This window comes from Watersipora subatra, chromosome 6, assembly GCF_963576615.1.
Source record: "Watersipora subatra chromosome 6, tzWatSuba1.1, whole genome shotgun sequence".
NCBI lineage: Eukaryota > Metazoa > Bryozoa > Gymnolaemata > Cheilostomatida > Watersiporidae > Watersipora > Watersipora subatra.
This window is the reverse complement of record NC_088713.1, coordinates 22,961,462-22,981,056: the sequence shown is the minus strand read 5'-3', so window position 1 is coordinate 22,981,056 and position 19,595 is coordinate 22,961,462. Positions and strand designations below refer to the sequence as shown.

Here is a 19,595-nt window from a genome sequence, read left to right as displayed (position 1 = left end):
TATTAGTTTTGGATTTTTTTCGGTTAACGGTGAATTTTTACGAAATATAATTCAATTAGAACATAAACCCTCGGATTGTACTTATGGTATAGCTAGTTATGAAATTATTCAAAGGTTGGGAATTACTGAACGACTTGTTCAATGGGCTAATCCATCTTCACGGTTAGCGAGATATTGTGTAGGCAACTCAGCTCGTTCAAGGTTTTGTGGATTGAGAGCATTGCCTATTAAGTTTGTTTGTCATCATCCACAATTCGAAGAAAATAATGGTAGATTTACAGCTCCAATTAATACTTCCACTACTCGATCCACCATCAGAACTACACACACATCCAGAATTCCTACCACCACCATAACTACACTCGCTAGTACAATTCCTACTACCACCACAACTACACTCGCTACCATCATTCTAGCAAGTGGAATCACAACTTTTCCATCATCTGAAAATCTTAAGGAAAATATAACTAATATCCCATTTGTACCAATAGCCTTAAGATTATATAATCCGAATAATGAAGAAAGAGAATATGGAAATGAAAGTTTTTCTGTAGAAAGATCCACCATCAGAACTACACACATTTCCACAATTCCTACCAACATTGCAACTACGAACGTTACCACTATTCCAGTGAGCAGAATGACAACTCAGACATCATCTGAAAATCTTAAGGAAAATATAACTGATATCTTATTCATACCAAGAGCCTTAAGATTATATAATCCAAGTAATAAAGAAAGAGAGTATGGAAATGAAAGTTTTTCTGTAGACAAATTGCAGGATGTCGAAATTTTTTATCATAATCACATGCTGCTGCTAAAGTTGTAATCTAATTTTCATGCTTTCCTAAATTTTTATTCCACAATGAAAATTATATGTGAATATTGTATTGATTTTATTTTAATAATAGTATCTTAAAATATACAATAAAATATAAATTCTCCATCTTTGGAGATGAAGATTTTATTTCTAAAGGTTCTATTGATTTGCATATATATTCATTCAAAAAAATTCTTTCTTATAAATACTAATTGCCAGTTTTCTGTGGAGTTGAAGAGCAATTGTCACTTCAGAATATTGTAATTCTTTCTTATCGAGATAGAAGTATGTGTTGCTTGACTCGCTTTTCTCATCAACTTCTTTTTGTTTTGCATCATCACTGTTTAAATATATAAAACATTGAGGATTGAGAAAGGATGAAATAAATGGATAACTATATATCTTTGGTTTTAAAATTCTCAAAATCTACTTACCAAAATATACATTGAGCTAAGCCATCGTATACGTCTTGTCCACATGTACAGGAAGGTAATCCGTCTATAGGATAATCCAATGGTAAATCCAATTGCAACTCCGTTTCACTATTTTGAGAGTTTGTTTCTTTCGAGTTGTTTTTGTCATCAGTTTCCTTACCATCTTCTTGATACCTGTTTAATTTTTTGAAAAACCATTGAAAATTGAGAAAAGATGATGTATATAAAATGGATAATTATATATTCATATAAAACTTTAGAATTTAAAATTTCAAAATGTACTTACCAATGTACACATTGTGCTAATCCATCATATACATGTCCACATGTACAGGAAAGTAGTCCGTGTGTACAATATTCCCATGGTGTAGCCCAAATTTGAAGACAACTATCTGTACATTTCCATTCTGACATTTTACCCTTCTCAGAATTCTGTTAGCTTATGAAGAGTGTTATGATAATAATGATTCGTTCTCGATTGCTTTATATAGTTGAACGTCTGTAAAACGCTTGAGTGAGTTTAATGAAAATTTATAAATAGATTACAAAACATTCCTCTATGCTTACAATTTCGCGAAAATGAATTTCGCGAAATTACACATATATATTATATAGCCAACTTTCGCGAAATTGAATTTCGCGAAAGTGAATTTCGCGAAAATGGATTTCGCGAAATTTCACATCATATATATTATATAGTCAACTTTCGCGAAATTAAATTTCGCGAAATTGGATTTCGCGAAATTTCACATTATATATATATTATATAATCAACTTTCGCGAAATTGAATTTCGCGAAAGTGAATTTCGCGAAATTGGATTTAGCGAAATTTTACATCATATATGTTATATACCCTAGGACACTTATGTATTCGCGGCATCTAACTTTTGCGTTTTCGCGGTGTCATCCACTCGCGAAAATTTGATGAGCGAAACTAAACTATCATAACAAACGAGCGAAAACGCGAAGTTAAATAGCTTTGTTCATTGATATCCACAATAAAATCGTCATATTAGAAATGCAGGCAATTTTCGTCTGTGGTTGGGATCAATGGGAAATTTCTGGTAAACTAATTATAGCTAATACACCGACTGAGCAGCATGGCAAAGCAAATTAAGATTATATCAGTTTAGTCACCGAATTTGTAACTGATGAGGATGAAAGTCTGGTAGGTGAAGTCATAAAATTGCAGAATAACCAAAAACAATATCAACCCTAATCAGGTCTAACCACATTATCTCTTCCACTGCCAACCATGTACAAATTAGCTACCGGCCTAGTGCCAGCCATTTTACCGAAATTGCCGATATTGCTTCATGATATGTATACAGTATTTTTTCAAGTTTTACTTTAATTATCTGTATAAGCACGAAAATCTAAATTGGCTATTGTGTCATCAACAACTAATTACCTGTTTTATGACTCGCGCGGGGTAGTTAATGAACTCACAGAAAAACGTTCGTTTTTAGATAAGCAATTCTCAATCAAAAGTTTAAAATTGGTTCGTTGTTTTAGGCTGATTTTATAGAGAAATCTTCGGACAACACAGTCAATTTCATAAAACACTTAAAGACCGTGGGTTATGTGGTCAACAAATAATAAAATCAGGTTACCAGACAATTGCTGACAAAGTCCAAAAATGCGTTTATGGCAGTGACCCCTAGAAAACGCATAAATGCGTTTATGGCAGCGTAAGGGTTATACAGTTTTGGTTGTGAAGATGGTTGCTACCTATCTATTTTCTTTTTCTTGGGATTCGAGTGTGAAAGTCACAGCGGGAGGAACCTAGACGTCATTGATAGTCTAAAAAACAAATGGCAGCAAGTGATCAAATTGAATTGCCGATCTCACCCACACAATTCAACCTGTGGTTTACAAATACGAACTAGTTCTAAATTGAATTTTTTTCTTATTAGCAAACTGGACCTGATGAATGTAATCTGTTTTTTCCACTGCATTTATTTTCACATCACTATATTTTCGCACTCATCAGAGCCGCGAAATTAAGTTGCAGCGAAATTTTATTCTGTGTGCTACTCACGAAACTAAATACTAGCGAAATATAAGTGTCCTAGGGTAGTCAACTTTCGCGAAATTGAATTTCGCAAAAACTAATTTCGCGAAATTGGATTTCGCGAAATTTCACATCATATATATTATATAGTCAACTTTCGCAAAATTGAATTTCGCGAAATTGGATTTCGCGAAATTTCACATTATATATTATATAGTCAACTTTCGCGAAATTCAATTTCGCGAAAATCTGTTTACTATTTTCACCTCATTAATTCCTTTGGACACACCCATCATTCTTCAATTCATTATATAAGCGTTGCATGATCTGATGGAATATTCTGCCTCCTTAACCATCTCTTGATGCCTACTTATATACAGACTTGAGAATTTGGGTCGATCGAGCGTTGATACCATAAGGCTTGTATGCTTCAGCTAGAATTCTGTTAGCCGGCTACTCGCGATTAAGTTCGTTGAGTGTCGCTGTGTTCAGGCTGTTGTGTGGACAAGCGCCTTGGCATTCGACCTGATTGTTTTCCTAGGTTTACCTATAGAATTCTCCTGTTTGGTTTGGCTTAACCATTCCATAACAGTCTCTCGACCAGTAAATAGATGAAGATGATGAACTAGTAAAGGGGCATACATGGATTAATATGTGGATTATTTTGAGGATAGCTCCAACTCAGCGTGAGTATATCAATATATAAAACTTATATCAAAAAAGTAAATAATATTCGGTTGTATTTGTTACCAAGTTTATTTCGATATAAAGTATATATGTATATTCAATTGTAAAATATAGAAAAAAATTTATGTAAGTTCTTCTAGTAATTTAACAATTTGGGAAGTTCCTTGAATATGTACATTGTCAATACCTTCATTTTCTTCGTTATTAAGACTTGTACTAATTTTTCCATTCCAATCATTTTAAAATTTTTAGCATAACTGTTAGAAAATCTTCTATTGAACATCCTCTGCTCCAAAATATTGCAAAGAGAAGACAGTAATCTCCACATGTTGTTGAAAGAAATCCTTGGAGTAGAACATCATTCCATTTAATTAACTTTATTCCAGAAAGTTTTAAGATTTGAGCGACATCTGGATATGTTGAAGGATCTCGTCCTGTTGAATCGAAATAATTAATTTCGGATTTTGTTCGAATAACTCCTATCCAGTGTTCTCCTGGTTGATAAGAATAGTGTGTGTTAAAAATATATATTCCTTCATTCGATAAAAATTGTTCTTTAAATTCATTTCTTGCACAAACAGCAAAAAAATGATTATTAGTCATGTGATCTTGGGAAAGAACATTGAAAATATTTGCTGTATTCATCCTTAGAATAATTTATGCTTCCACCACTGAGTCAAACGCTAAAGTCAGAAGCGATTTCCATCATTCCATCTTTTTGTGTATATGTATTAAGATAGACATTTTCTGGTGTTGCAGCCCGAAAACCGATATCGATTGTTAGTGAAACATGTCTCATTAAATGAAAACCTTCGGATGAGAGATCTCCTGTCAAATCGAAAGCGTATATTGCAAGTCCAGTTTCATATTCAGTCAGTCCAATTCCACTTCCTTCAGAAGAAAAATCTTTTTCCATTGCATTTAGAAGTTGTACATATGGACGAGTATACATTCTATTTTCAAAATTTGGAGTATATCGTTTTCCAAAAGGTAGTTCATCAAGTTGTAGTTCTACATGACTCACATCGTAATGACCAAATTTGAAAGGATTACGATTGTATGATCCATTTTCTCCATCGTGTGATGAAAGTGAAACAAGTATTAAATTTGGTCTAAGTGTGTTATCAGCAATTTTAATTTGAGTATGGGTTAATCCAGTATTCACATTATAAGATCTGGTGTATACCCGAGAATGAGGATACTTTGCATTAACACCATTAAGTAGTTTTTCGTTATGTAAAAGCTGAATTGTTTGGTTGATTTTTAATTTTCGAAGATGAAGTACACATTTCGTCAACTTTACTTTTCCCCCTCCTCCAAGAGCAGCTGCTGCTGCCATCAAACAATAACTTGGTTTACTTCGGTCTAGTTCTAATTTACAATTCAATCCTGGAATGAGATATCTTTCCTGTTGAAAAATGCTAAGATGGAGTCGTCCAAAAAACTCAAATGTGTTTGATCCTCTAATAAGATTCTTTCTTGCTGTAGTCGCAGTATTATCGAAATCCACACCATCTTTTGCAAGATTATCATCTTGAAACCATCCTTCTGCTTTTAATTGGTATGGTTTTGCTTCTCTGCTATTATTGAGAAGGGTTTCTATGAACGATCTCATAGGATAATCACTTGAATGTTCAACAACGGATCCATTAATTTTGAATGTTGCTGTTTTGATTAGCGAATGAAAAACGCATCCCCTGGTACAACATTTACGTTAGCAACAGCATCGTCTAAATTGGAACCATCATCCTTGACTACTTTTCCTTCGATTTGCAAATATGAATTACTTAAAATATAGTGATCTACATCTCCAGGTATTTCAATTTCAATTGGTCTATATTCACTGAGTCGTGACGGACCTAATTCACTATAATATCCGTGCTCCACCGAACTATGTGTGCCCGGAACAACAAATATACCCAAACTTTTGTTTATCGTAAAAGGAGAACCCCATATTTTTAAACCTGTTGAACCAATCTCTCCAGAACTCATATTTCACTATTGATGTATGTCAATGAAATGAACTAAAAAATATTGAGATAATAATATATAAAACATTTAAAATTTTAAAAAATATTTGGAGTGGCTTTTTTCCGTCGCTTTGCAGGATTGCTACGGTTATTTAATTTTCTTTTCCCAGGTTTTCTAACTCTTGGAATTACTACTTCATCTGTTTCTTCTTCTTCTTCTTTTGGTCTCTCTACCATGTTATTAAGATAATTGGATGCAGCATCTAACCCTTTTTTCCCTAATGAGATAGCCGTTTTTTTTGCTAGAGGCGCAACAGCTTTTGCTAATTTTTTAAATATTCCTGATAGTCGTCCATTTCCCATCACTCTTTTTCCTTTATATGGTGTCAATCCGCCATTTCCTGTTTGATTAGACGTGTAATATTGAATGTAAAAGTTTTTTGAGTCTTCTGGAGTATATGGAATTAATATGGAATTCATTGTTTCTTTCTGAAATGAACCGTTAGTATAACCTTCCCTCCATCAAATGGTACTTTTTCTCCATCATCACTTGTTGTAAGGGTCTCTATCACATCAGTAGAAATTTTATCTACTTCAACGTAATGCGCTTGACTGAATTCTGTATAAACTCGAGAGAACTTCTTTCCACTTACTGGGACAACTCGTAACAATCGTACATTTGCATCTCCAACGAGTCTGTTACTTACAATTGATGAATATACGTATAGTGATGTAAATCCATAGTTGATATCCGGAGATGTGATGTTTCCGTGTTTTCCCACATTTTAAGTTATCTTCGGATCTAATCCTAAGATATTTGCGAAATCTTGTGAAAACGAAACCTGAACACTCGAATCTCTTACATACAACATAGATTTGTTTGATATTTTGTCGTATTCGAATTCTATAGTTGGATGGAGATTGAAGGATTTTAGAACATCATGAGCTCGTTGAATTACTTCATCTATATCTTCGTATCTTCCATTTCCAATTTTTATGTCGAAACGACGAAATCTCCCATTAAGTTCCGCTTTTGTGATGCTTATTATCCCTTCTACTACATTTGGCCAATTATTTGAAAACGATATATCTTTTAGAGCAACTTCCCATTGTCCTTCTGTAAAATCTACATATCTGGCTAGTCTAACTGTAAAGTTTGAATTAGTATTTTTAGGAAAGTCACTAAAACTAGCATCAGAAGGAAGAGTTACGAACTCCGACATTTTCAATTCTTTCAATGAAGTTCAATTCCTTATCATCCTCTTTTATTTAACAAAATCTCTTTCATTGACCCAACTATTGAATGAATCAGGATATCCCATCCATTTAACGAGTATTTCCTTTGTTCTTCCTCGTTTCCGAGATTTGAGAATTTTCTCGATTCGAAAAAATGCGGGTTTTTTTACTTTCTGTAGTTCATCTTCATAAAAAGTTCCATCAACCGGTTCGTTTGCCAAATCATGTAATTTATAGATAATCGGTCTTTCAAAATCAAGTACTTCTGTAATTTGAAAAACTTCAACCGTCCAATTTATTGTGAAACCTCTTTCGAAAGCTGTTCTAGCATTACTAATACGAACGTAATCATCAATATTGAATTTGGGAGTACTGTCAGAACTATATTCTCCATTTTCATAAATCCTATTCCAGATTCTTTCTTGATTTTCATAATTTACATCATTCGGTTTTATTCCTAATGTTGTGTGAATAGTATTGTTATATGCTTTTACCATTTGTGGTAAAACATCAATATATCCACGTTCATCCGAATATGTCATGAATCTATACATCTTCATCCGTAAAGTTTTGTTGAATCGTTCTATGATGGAAGCTTTAATTGTCTCATTCTCAGATGTAAACCATTTTACTTTATTTTCTTTCAAAACTTTTTTGACATCTCGATTATTAAACTCTTTTACTTTGTCTGTTTGAAAAACTCTATAATTAGTTCCATCCAATACTTTTTTTAAGGCTTTTGCTACCAATATACCTGATTTGTTAACAAGAGGCTCTACCCATGCTTTTCTTGAAAAAACATCAATCATTGTAAGTAAAAATGTAATTCCATCATTTTCAGCTCAATGAGATCTAACATCCATTAAATCAGCCTGTAATTGTTCACCAACTCCTGCAACAATTGTAGGTCTTCTTCTAAATTTCGTTTTTATTTGTTTGTGTAACGTATAAGCATCTTCACCACTTAACCAATCTCTAACTTCTTGTTCGCTTTCTTTTCTCCAAAGTGCTTCAATCAGTTTTCGTGCTCCACCTAATGAATATGGTAGATTCGGGGTATAATAGAATTCATTTAGTAAGTCGTCCATTTTCCTCTTGTTCCTACATAAGGTTTTCGTGAAGACGATCTATTCGAATTGGATTTTGATTTATTTGATAAATTCGAGTTCGACTCCTTGATAATTTTTTCAAATAGGTTATATTGTTTCTCAAATGAACTTGGAGAAAAGGGAGAAGATACAATTGAACTATCTTTAACTCGAATCTTTCTTTCAAGAAGATTTCGTAAGTTCTCAGGTTTAATCTCTCCTGTAGATCCTGTTATTTTCCCGGTTAAAGAATCATAATTTTCCACTTTTTCCAGAAGTTTTTTCGCTTTAGTTTGATCTTGTTTCAAACCGAAGTCTTCAACTATTGAAGAAATGGAATAAGATCTAGAAGAATTTGACGATGGTTCTTCTTCGTTTAACTTCGGTGGTAATAATGTGTCTTCTTTTTTTGGCGAATCTTTTAAAACTGTAGAGTCTTGAGACGAATTATCTTCGGGTAATTCAGGTGTATCTTTCTTTAGAGTTTCTTTTGAATTTTGTGGAGCTGAAGGTGTTTGTGACATCATTGAAATCGGTTTTCGAATAGTCGGAGACTGTTGAATTGGATAACTCGGAATTGAATTCCTTTCATCTAAAAATTTTTGAAGTTCAGCTGCATACAAATTAACTTTGTTATAGTTTGAAATAGTGTTATCGTTATTAATTTGACGCATCCTACCTCTGGTCTCCTTAACCTTACTTACTCTTGGATTTTCTAATGGATTAAAACGAAGTGACGAACTATAGCCATCATTGATAATTTTTGAATCCTGTTGACTTTTAAATTGGTTCCTTTTGTACTCGTCTTCAGAAACCAAAAAAAATTTTTTTGTGTATTTAGGAAAGCTCATCTTCCTGCTGAATGATTAATACAAGTTGAGGGATGGCTTTATAATCCGTTTCAATAATCCTCTTCCGTTTTGCAAAATCTTTCGTTTATATTTAAGCGGTTTGTTTTCATCGATAATATTCATCAACTCCTTTTTTATGTTGACTCAGAGAATGGTATTGATTTTTCGTTAAAGGTACATTCCCATATATAATATTTTTAACAATTTCAAGTAATGTTCTAATTACTTCTTCTTTCATATGAGGTAAAGCAGAACTTGCAAGTTCATCGGTAAGACTGTTCAGTATTTGCAGAATTACTCTGTTTTTTTCATTCTCTTAGAAAGTGGAGAATTATCCATGATAACTTAATTATCTTCTTTTTCGTGGTTTAAACAATCCTCCGAGCAACGGTTCAACTAATCCTGGGAGTATAGCACCCGTGATCGGACCTAGTAAAGCCGATAAAAACCCTCCTTTTTGCAAAAGTTGTTTCTTTTCCAAATTCGATGTTCTAGGACTAATCAGTCGAGCGATGTTCGTACTTTGTTAACTCAAAGCTTTATACTGAGCATCAGTTAGTCGTTCTTTTCTTTTAATGAGTAATTTCACACAATCAATAATTGCTAAAATTAAATCCGTTTTAGCATTTTTAATAATTGATTGTTGAGAAGAAATAGAATCTCCAACTAGAGATAATAAAGTTAGTAAATTTCGTTGAATTCTTTTTGTTTCAGCCATATCTATGTGATAATTTTAGTGATGTTATAGTAATCACTCAGAGGAAGATACAGAAGTAGTATGGTGATTATTTAAAGAGAACTTGGAATATATACTTGTTTTATTTAATTATGGAATACCAATCAAAACCGTTTGCTTAATTAGGCTTATAAATAATCATAGGCGTAGAGTCAACAGGAGGGAAATTTCCCATAATTCTCATTGTATCATCGGTTTTTTGTCGGAGGTCCAGTCTCATGAAGGAATATGGTGAAGATGTTGCATCTTGGTAGGATTCCTGAAAATATTTAACTTGTCCAGGAAAAACTTGTTTTCCTAAAAATGTGATTGATGTAGAATCCCTGGGGTTTTTTCCTATAAAAAATAGTGACTATTCAACGAAATTGTTCTAAGTTTACCAAAGAATAAGTTTTGTGTAATAGTAAAAATACTAATATTTAGATGGTGACTTTCTCGAGTATACAAATTGTTAGCCATCTTGATATTTGATGATAATTCCTCCATTAGATCATCAATGATCATCCATCTATTTTCTCCATCTTTGGGAAAAGTACTCGGATCTTTCAATCCTTCATGAAATTCCACTCCTTTCATATCCTCAAAAGCTTCCTGCCATATTCCATAGCAATATATAATTTCGATTGGAGAAGGGGTAGATATTAATTGAGATTGTTCAATCAACCGTTTAACGAGTTGAGTTTTTCCTGATCCTGTTGGTCCTGTTATCATAGATGTGAAAGGAGAATGTAACCTCACTTCAATTGATTGTAGTCCGTCTTTCTCCATGTTTTGATAATTACTAACATTGAAGTTTTCATTTCAACTAATTATAATGATGAGGAGATGTTTCAAAAATCACACTTTCATTATTCATAAGATTTTGAAAAAATACTTCTACATAGTTCACAGTAGCATTCATCTTTTCTCCTGTAATCCGAATAAAAAAATATTCAATCAAAGATGAAGCTACAGTTATTGCAAGTAATATTAAAACCACTCCAAAAAATTAAAGCAAACTTTGTCGAAGCGGTTTTGATGTAGATTTAGTGATGTTATCAAAATGTTTATGTAATAATACAGCCTCTTCAACTAATCCATCTGTATTATCTTTTTCTTCTTCACAATATTTGTAAATTTTAGAATTATCCTTATGAATAGTTTCCATAATTTTATATATTTTTATATTCCTTCTAGTTGAACTTCTCAATGATATATAATGTTCATATATAAAACTCTTAACTTATAAATAGTGAATGGACAGTTAATCGATTCCACCAATAGACACGCCCGAACTCGTCCAACATCAGCGTTTTCTTCATTATTCGGATTATATAATCTTAAGGCTATTGGTACAAATGGGATATTAGTTATATTTTCCTTAAGATTTTCAGATGATGGAAGAGTTGTGATTCCACTTGCTAGAATGATGGTAGCGAGTGTAGTTGTGGTGGTAGTAGGAATTGTACTAGCGAGTGTAGTTGTGGTGGTGGTAGGAATTCTGGATGTGTGTGTAGTTCTGATGGTGGATCGAGTAGTGGAAGTATTAATTGGAGCTGTAAATCTACCATTATTTTCTTCAAATTGTGGATGATGACAAACAAACTTAATAGGCAATGCTCTCAATCCACAAAACCTTGAACGAGCTGAGTTGCCTACACAATATCTCACTAACCGTGAAGATGGATTAGCCCATTGAACAAGTCGTTCAGTAATTCCCAACCTTTGAATAATTTCATAACTAGCTATACCAAAAGTACAATCCGAGGGGTTATGTTCTAATTGAATTATATTTCATAAAAATTCACCGTTAACCGAAAAAAATCCAAAACTAATAAATAGTATTGGAGAAATTTGAATTATATCATCTAGTTTTCTATAAAGACTCTTCATGTCTTCTCAAAAGAGATTTTTCATAATGAATAAATCATTCGACTTTCCCCTTTCTTATTACTCATCTTTAAAGAGTTTTATAACAAAGGGAGACTTAACCGATTCCACGAATAGACACGCCCGAACTCGTCCAACATCAGCGTTCATTCAACTGAAACGACATAACACCGTTCACCCCACCGGTCGCCAACCCAACCCCAACCATTCGACGATCGATCGCTCAACTCGTCGACACCCAAACCCCAAACCCGTCGCATCGAAACCCGAAACCATCGCCCTCTTCACGTCATCCTTCCCACAATTCCTCTCGACCAGCACCGCATCCTTCCCACAATTCCTCTCAAACTTCATAACCTTAGCTCCCAACACTCACACACCTACCCCCCCAAACTTTCCATCAGACAACACCATTCTCCGAGGTTCTCGGGCTAAAATGTACCCAAAATCCAACTTTAAGTGCAAATGTGTGTAGATCTGCTCTCTACATACTACTTATATATTTTACTTTTAGGTATTTAAACTAAGCATTGTGAATCAATGTAAATATTGCAGAGTTGTTATGAAATTACAGTTCTTCCATAATTACTCTAGTAAATGAGGTACTACACTATTTGTATTTATCTAACATTGTGATTAATATAATAGCAGTTACTTGACATTCAGAATGTGGTTTAGCTAGCCATTGAAAGAATAAACAGGGAAAAATTATTACCACGAGTGGGTCTTGAACCCACATACTTAGAGAACTGAGAGGACATCTAATTTTATACTCCCTTCTTTTAAAGGACACTGAAGGCAGATGAAAAGAACTGTCAAAACTGATGAATAGGGCATTTGATTCCAAAAAGAGAAATGGCTGACTTGCGTTTAATCAAATGTGTTCAATTACTACTTCAAATAGCTTGTTGTTATTCAAAAGTTATATTAAAAGCAAGATGCCCAAACCCCTGGTTAAGGAAGGTCACTAGCTCGTTCCTTACTGCTAGCTCTCAGTTTTTAGGTTAATACGTAATGTAGGAATGCCTCTATAATCATGTGCCTTGTTATGCACTTTACTGACAGCACTGATTGGGGAGGCAACTGTTATTAACCATTTCCTGCCTTTCTGCAACTGACTCTAGTACTGGTATCAAGAACTAACCAGGAAATAATCTCTTCACTACTGCTTTCTAGTAGTAACCAAGTTTCACTCATTCTCTTACTTATGTTCTAATCTAGATTGTGATGAAGATGTTATATAACTGGAGTAGCTGTGTGTGTTAAACTCTATCTTCTGTAAAATATAATTATTGTGTTTTTCAAGCTGATTAGCAGACTTCACGAACAAACAAGTTTGTCAGCTGACATATAATAAAGGTAATGGTACCTTTCCTCTTGTCTCCAACGACTAACTAGTTAACACATTTCTCCTCATAATAAATAGATAGATACACTGGTTGCTGTTTAAGGTCTCTGATAATATGCTAGAGACTTCATGAAAATCATACAGTGGCTACATGCTGACCAGTTACCAATATCTGTTCTGGCTGTATATTAGTCAATGTAGTTACTAGTAGCCACTACCATAATCTATTGGTAAGTTCTCTAGTTTGTTAAGTAGGGTTCTCTGTCCACCACTAATAATATCTAACATGAGAATGTATGATGATAATTTGGAGTTATCTTTTCTTTGACAATATCTATGTTGAGCTAACACAATAGTTATTCGATTATACTATTCTATTACCTAATATAACTAATATTAACTAATATAACATTTTAGCACTGCACAAATATGGTTGTTACACTTGTTGCTGGATTTTTACATCACATATTAATTCTCTTTAGTAGACTTGGCAAGCCTCCAGACAGCAATGCCATAATAAATTCAGCTCTATACAAGCTTCCATGTTATCCACGCCGCAGTCGTGTGCCAATCAACTAGCTTTCTTCTAGTAGAGTTGGCAAACTTCCAAAAATTCAATTTGCTGCGAAGAACATTTTTGTCTTGATTAATAGTTTATCTTTATCATTCTTGGTTACTATTTAGGAATTTAAAAAAAAAATTATAATTGACTAGCTCTGTGAACCGACCTTTTAACCTTTCCTACAGACAGATAATAGTCTCCAGTTAACAGATTACAGTAAATGAGTATATCTATTCTCATACTGATTGTTCATGATGAAGACTATGTTATAACATACTACATGTGCTAATAATCATATGCACTTATGTCTGTTTTCTGTAACCTGCAGTTTTTCTGTATCTACCTGCAAACATTCACAACATTCAGTATAGCAGGGCAATTCTATTAGATGCTTTATAACTTTTCTAATTGCTTATTACCAGCTTTCTTCTAGAAGGTTTGGCAAGCTTCCAGGATGCGTTGGATTTTATTTCTTTGAATGTTTATCAAGGAAAGTTTGAAGAGCTCTCTGACCTTTCACCTATTAACATATTCTACTGCCCTGCTATGATAGTCTCACATTTTTTGCCCAAAGACAATATAATTTATTACAAACCTTTAAATTTACAAAAACTCCGAGTAAAATGTCAAAACAAGTACAAAAATGAGACATTCTGGTCTACAAATGCCTGAACCCAGCCTCAAATATATCGGCATTCAAACAGCCCAACACATAAAATCAAACACACTTATTAAGGCACTACAAGGATGCATGTAGTTGTCAACATGGCGACAAATACCATGATATGTACACACTTGCATGTATATATATACTTATACACTCCAGCACTATGGTGTATGTACCCTGATTGCTCAGCATGCAGAGAGCCATATACAAGTAGAAACACACATGTTATACTCACACATAATCATATGCATGCAGACATATGTACATATAGCAAGGATTACAGACAGTTATCAAGAACATCTAGTATAATAATAATCGCTAGTAATAATAGAAGGAATCAACATGTTTATAACCAACTCTCTCTAGTTATTAGTTATGTCATCTTGTAGATGGTGACATCTTCGCTGTAGTATTTAATTACAAGTAGGGTGGATTCATACACTTCTAAGGAGCACACATCTCCCGCTATATCATCATGTGCCATCTGAGAGACTATTTTCCCTACAATATATAATAATAAATACACAGTCAGACTTCAACAGATGAATATTAGTTACACATGGACACTGCTGTCAGTCAGGTCGTCCAGTTAAAATAGAAGAAACATGGAGGCAGCACACAATTTGACATGAAATTACATGATATATTTCAAAGCTGCAGATGATTGGCTCTCTCATAGCACAATAATAGCCATTGTTACATGGAACGCTAAAGGAAGGGGGTTCAGGGAAGGGGGAAGTGTAATCTTGCTCTTACAATTCCGCAGTAGCAAAAATTTACAAGATAATGACATAGAGTTTGACTTTAAACCAAGAGTAAATATATATCAAAGGTCACTTATAGTTCACCTATTCTGACATGAACTACATGGTCAGAGGGTGTGATAAGAGCTGGTAATGCTTTATTTAACACAGTACGCTCACAGGTACACTTAGAAGTACTTGATTAGGAAGAACAGTATTTCTACAGTACAATGATATTTATCACTGCTATCTTACAAATTGGTAAGGTACTAATAAACACATTTTCTTGTTGTTAATATAACACACTGATTTATTAGTCTTTATTTTTATACCTTGTAAAAGTTATTAAGAATATCACTCTATTGTTATAAATCTTACAAACATTCTTTTAAAGTGATTTCTTTCTATTTAGCCAGCAATAGGAGCTCAGTCTACCTTCAGCAGGAGTTCTGTCTATCATGTGGGATTACATTTCATATTTAAAATACTGCAAATACTGTATAAGGACAGCTTTTTCATAGCCAAATAACAAATGCTTCTGGGAGCTCAGTCTATAATATAATAAAATGCAAGTCCATGTCTTCCATTAACAAATAGCAAAACACCTTTGTTTTAATAACACCCTGCAACATGAGCTCAGTCTACCAACGGGTATTATATATGGTACATTCAGTGTAAGCTCAGCTTATCATGCAGTATTAAATTAAATATTTTACAATATTATATGGCTCACCTCTTTGTTGTCAAACACATCTTTTTAAGTATTTTTATTTAAAACATAGGATCACAGTCTATCATAGAATATTACATATGTCACCCCTAACAGGAGCTAATTCTATCATGAAACATCTAATATGATACATAGATCTGACTAGCCTATATGTAAAATAATTAAAATATATTCCTATAATATAACAATATATATTATAATAGCCCTGCAGCCGGCTAAAAACTAACCTGTAGTAGAGTTAATGATGTAGATAGTCTTGTTGTTGCGTGCAGTCAGTAGAATATACTCTCCATAGCTAACCAGCCCTCGAGGCTTATCCACTTCAGTGAGGGTCCAGATCACTTCCTGGGTGGCCGTGTCTATTTTAAAGACTTTGGAATGTCTGTAGGAAGATATTATGAGAGAGTTGTTATCAGGGGCGCACATTCTGACACTCCAGCTATTAGTGAGAAGAGGACAGGGAATATGATGTAGAACTTGACCATCTAAGGAGTAGGTAGTAATTCTGGTGTTGGATGGGTCTGCGATAAGAACTTTGTCTTCAATTATCACCAGCGTGTCAGAGTAGTAGTCATGATAAGGATGCTCCCAGCTGGTGATCAATTCCCCTGACATGCTGTAGACACCAACTGTATAAGGACTGGTGGCGGATAAGGTGTAAATTCTTTCCTTGTAGCAAGTGACAGAATCTACTGGACCGGAGGTAGAGATGAACTTGTTGGTGATCTTATTATCCATATCTACTCTGCTGACTTTCTTATCATATAGTCCAATATAAGTATTACCCTTATAGTGGCAGATGGAGAAGGGACGGGCTGGTAGTTGTATGGAGGACAGTTTGGAGAGGGACTTGGGGAGTTGAACTGGTGGAGCTTTTTGTCCTTCAATGATGATATCATGAGAGGAGGCAACTTCTAATTCGATATCTCTCCTCTCACCTGTAGTATACAGAGTGTACATGTTACTAGCAACAGTTACTAAACATTATACACTGAAATATTGTACTTGAGAGAAAGATATTAGCTCATAGTAGTGTAAATTCCGGTTTTATCACCATCTTCACACTGCTCTGTATCTAACTATAAAATTATGTTCATGAATTTTCCTCTACCTTGCATGACAAGTAGAGTAAGGAAAGGATATTTTATTCAATTAAAAATAACTCAACAGTCAGCCCATGTGACAGCGCCACCATACTGTAAACTATAAACTAATAATTAGTTATATAATACTAATATCTAACTAATAACTAAGTATGATTAAAGGTACTCTAGTATTCTATGTAACAATGGTAATTATTATGTGAATATACAGTCATGGAAACTCATCTTGTAAACGTTGGTTTGACAGCGTAAGGTTAAAAAATATGGAGGCTGCACATAACTGACAACAAGGCTATGAGACTTATAGATATTTGTGATATAAAACGTATTTCAAATATTTCACTACTACGCCAAAATCACTATTCTGACCAAATTCATTCAAACATACTTTCTGAAAATAGGTATACTGTTAGTATTTATGCAATATCTTGTGAATCAATGCAGATATTGTTTTATTTTAAAATGCATTTTCTTCAAAAAACAAGATTCACTACAAGATAAATATAAAATCATTTAGTGAGTCTTGCAAAATCCCTTAAGCTTCCTTTGCATAAAACAGACGTGGTAAATTTCTTACTGCCATGACGATGGCGATTAGGTTTTTCCGTGTTGAAAAATAAGTAAAAATGAATTGCTCAGCCAAAAAATCTTTGATTTGCTACGCGTGATTGGCAACCAGTTTGCTTCGTTGGAGGCCAAACTTGATAGGTCGAGTTAATTTGTAGGCTTTGTAATGAATAGAAAAGTGAAACCCTACTGACAACTCGACTCATCGACTCACAGTCTGTACTTCTACTACTGCGAAAGCAGATACATCGGCTTGTGGTACCAAAATAGTTAAAGCACATAAATTACATAATTTTCTTATTATATATTTCAATACATCAGAGTCTTGGCTTTCGAATGAGCCTATTTTTAATACACAAAGAATAATATAACTATGAAAAACAGGGTGTCAAAAGTATGTCCTGCAAAAAAAAACACTTGGTTCAGGTTCTCAATATGTGATGTCACAATTATTATTTAGCCTTAGGTAGGCGATCCCTTTCACTGCCATTGAGGCTGCGCTTTTCTGTGACAAACGGTGCTGTTAAACTCAGAGAGCGCTAATAATAAACTAGGATTCTAGATAATCAACAAAGCCTGGGATCGTGCAAACGCCTGACCAATACAAACACATGTTCTGGGTTACTTTATTATGCTTTAATAAATGTACTGTCGTTGATAAAGCTAATGAAATCACATCGATTAAAATGTGACCTGCGGGTTGCGAGGCCCTAAGACTATATGCCAATCGCACTTTCGCGAGATTGCACAAAGCTTGAAACTAATTAGTCTCAGTCGCAACCCTCAACATCACAATAAATCGAGAGGGCTAGACTAACCCTGCATAATATCGTCGGGAAAACATAGTATGATGCTTGGAATCTGAGTTATTTATTATACGTAAAAATAATCTGTACATGGAGAACTAATGACACTGATTACTTTGTCATCGTCATTGGTTCTCTGGATTTGTCCTATTTTCGCCTGACACTAGAGTCATTATCGTAGTTGATAAATATAAGTGGTAAGCAATAGAATAGGCGGTAAGAGCACACAACACCACATATGAAAATTGTGACATTACAATTTCCGAGCCTATGCCAGTAAACATTTCTGCGGTAGAGCTTTGGGGAAATCCTATAAACACCAACCAATGTCTGTCACACCATGGCAAACAATAGCTCATCCGAAAGCCAAGACTCTGATGTATTGAAGAATACAATAACAAAATTATGTAATTTATGTGCTTTAACCACTGGACCTGAAACTAATCACTGCGTTTCCATGACCCACATAATTCGCAAATTAGAGCCAATCCGCAAGTTATCCGCGTCATGGAAACGGCATAAATCCGCAAGCTATCCGCATAAATTCGCAAGCTAAGCGAGTTTTGCTATTCGCAAAACTTTATCGAATCCATCGTGTTTGCGAATCATGGAAACGGTACTTGCGATTGATGCGCATTAGATTATCTTTGGCTATTACATTAAAAACATTTTCACGCTTCAGTCGTTTATATTTCGATTTCAGCAGTCTCAATGCGCCAACGTTACGAACGATCGCTACTAAGCTAAGCGTGACAAGACTGCTTAGTTATTTATAGAGTCATTAATTAGGCTAATACTTGACCTATAGGGTCAAGTACTGGTGTTAAATCCGCATCGCAAGGTGTTCATTGAAACGCTCAATTGCTAAGTAACTCAACTTGCGGATCGTTCGAATTATGTGAATCATACGGATTATGCGAGTCATGGAAACATAGTGAGTGAGCAGTTCTAACAACTACATTAATTTGTCCAGCTATTTATATTAAGAATATCTCAACTATTGATATGTCAAAAAATCTAAAATGACAGAAGGCTGAAACATCAAGTCACAGGCAGCAAGGACCAATGATGAGGAGCCCAGCCAACTTCCGACAGGCTACCACTGCGAGACAGAGAGACTTCGTGATCGTAGACACTTTATTCTAAGCACAATAATTTTTTAACCATTTAATGAGTTCAACAGGTACCAAAGCTCAGTTGCACCTGGCTGAGATTTTTACACTAATTGCAAGGTTTAATTGAAAAAGCAGCCATGAGTTTTTGCGCAAGAAAATGAGTGATTGTGAGTCACTACATTCCCACCTAAATTTCTTGAAATTTACTAATTTATTTATTTATTTTTTTTACAGGCATTTTCTTTGGG

At 34.3% G+C, this 19,595-nt stretch overlaps 1 pseudogene; it reads left to right on the top strand.

The window, feature by feature from the left end:
* Positions 1-19,595, top strand: part of LOC137398130 (ATP-binding cassette sub-family F member 1-like) — a 743,032-nt pseudogene that overhangs the window by 263,385 nt on the left and 460,052 nt on the right.